This window comes from Pecten maximus, chromosome 16 (assembly GCF_902652985.1).
Source record: "Pecten maximus chromosome 16, xPecMax1.1, whole genome shotgun sequence".
NCBI classification, from domain to species: domain Eukaryota; kingdom Metazoa; phylum Mollusca; class Bivalvia; order Pectinida; family Pectinidae; genus Pecten; species Pecten maximus.
The window spans coordinates 34,687,031-34,688,938 of NC_047030.1; positions in this window are offsets into that span (position 1 = coordinate 34,687,031).

A 1,908-nucleotide genomic window follows, 5' to 3' on the forward strand; every position below is an offset into this window, starting at 1 on the left:
ATTTTGGTTCTTTTGGGACATCATACAGCTGTTTCGTCCGTCTAGGACTCGTCAGTGATGTTAGGGACATCATACAGCTGCTTCATCCTTCTAGGACTCGTCAGTGATGTTAGGGACATTATACAGCTGTTTCGTCCTTGGAGGACTTGTCAGTGATGTTTGGGACATCATACAGCTGTTTCGTCCTTCTAAGACTCGTCAGTGATGTTTGTGACATCATGCAGCTGTTTCGTCCTTCTAGGATTCGTCAATGATGTTAGGGACATCATACAGCTGTTTCGTCCTTCTGTGACTCGTCAGTGATGTTTTGGACATCATACAGCTGTTTCGTCCTTCTAAGACTCGTCAGTGATGTTTGGGACATCATACAGCTGTTTCGTCCTTCTAGGACTCGTCAGTGATGTTTGTGACATCATGCAGCTGTTTCGTCCTTCTAGGACTCGTCAGTGATATTAGGGACATCATACAGCTGTTTCGTCCTTCTGTGACTCGTCAGTGATGTTAGGGACATCATACAGCTGTTTCGTCCTTCTAGGACTCATCAGTGATGCTAGGGACATCATACAGCTGGTTTGTCCTTCTAGGACTCGTCAGTGATGTTAGGGACATCATACAGCTGTTTCGTCCTTCTAGGACTCGTCAGTGATGTTAGAGACATACAGCTGTTTCGTCCTTCTAGGACTCGTCAGTGATGTTAGAGACATAAAACAGCTGTTTCGTCCTCGTCAGTGATGTTAGAGACATCATACAGCTGTTTCGTCTTCGTCAGTGATTTTAGGGACATCATACAGCTGTTTCGTTCTCTCCTCAGTGATGTTAGAGACATCATAACACTGTTTCGTCCTCTCGTCAGTAATAAGGACATACAGAGGAGACAAAAACTCTTAAAATAGGTCGAAGGCAATTTCAACATGTCGATGGGGAGGTGCATACGCTCGAACATTCAATAGATAAAATAGGTTTCAGTATTTGATTTCCTAAGAACACGTGTATATTCTGATTCGCTGACGCTCAGCACTGAAAGGGTTGTACAGTGGAATGTAACTAGTAAGCTCCAGTGTCTGTATCATGGACCAGGATAAATAAAATATCAATAAGCCTCCAACATATTATATGTATATATTAATTATTGAAACAGTGAAATGACGGTTTAAAGAAGACCTAGAGTCGGCTTTAATAAAGATGCCATTTTGATAGGACGTCAATCAAGACAAGACCAACCCAGTTTTTGGTGGTACCTCTAGTTTAGACAGTCCTTGGTGGTACCTCTAGTTTGGACAGTCCTTGGTGGTACCTCTAGTTTGGACAGTCCTTGGTGGTACCTCTAGTTTGGACAGTCGTTGGTGGTATCTCTAGTTTAGACAGTCCTTGGTGGTACCTCTAGTTTGGACAGTCCTTGGTGGTACCTCTAGTTTGGACAGTCCTTGGTGGTACCTCTAGTTTAGACAGTCCTTGGTGGTACCTCTAGTTTGGACAGTCCTTGGTGGTACCTCTAGTTTGGACAGTCCTTGGTGGTACCTCTAGTTTGGACAGTCCTTGGTGGTACCTCTAGTTTGGACAGTCCTTGGTGGTACCTCTAGTTTGGACAGTCCTTGGTGGTACCTCTAGTTTAGACAGTCCTTGGTGGTACCTCTAGTTTGGACAGTCCTCGGTGGTACCTCTAGTTTGGACAGTCCTTGGTGGTACCTCTAGTTTGGACAGTCCTTGGTGGTACCTCTAGTTTGGACAGTCCTTGGTACCTCTAGTTTGGACAGTCCTTGGTGGTACCTCTAGTTTGGACAGTCCTTGGTGGTACCTCTAGTTTGGACAGTCCTTGGTGGTACCTCTAGTTTGGACAGTCCTTGGTGGTACCTCTAGTTTGGACAGTCCTTGGTGGTACCTCTAGTTTGGACAGTCCTTGGTACCTCT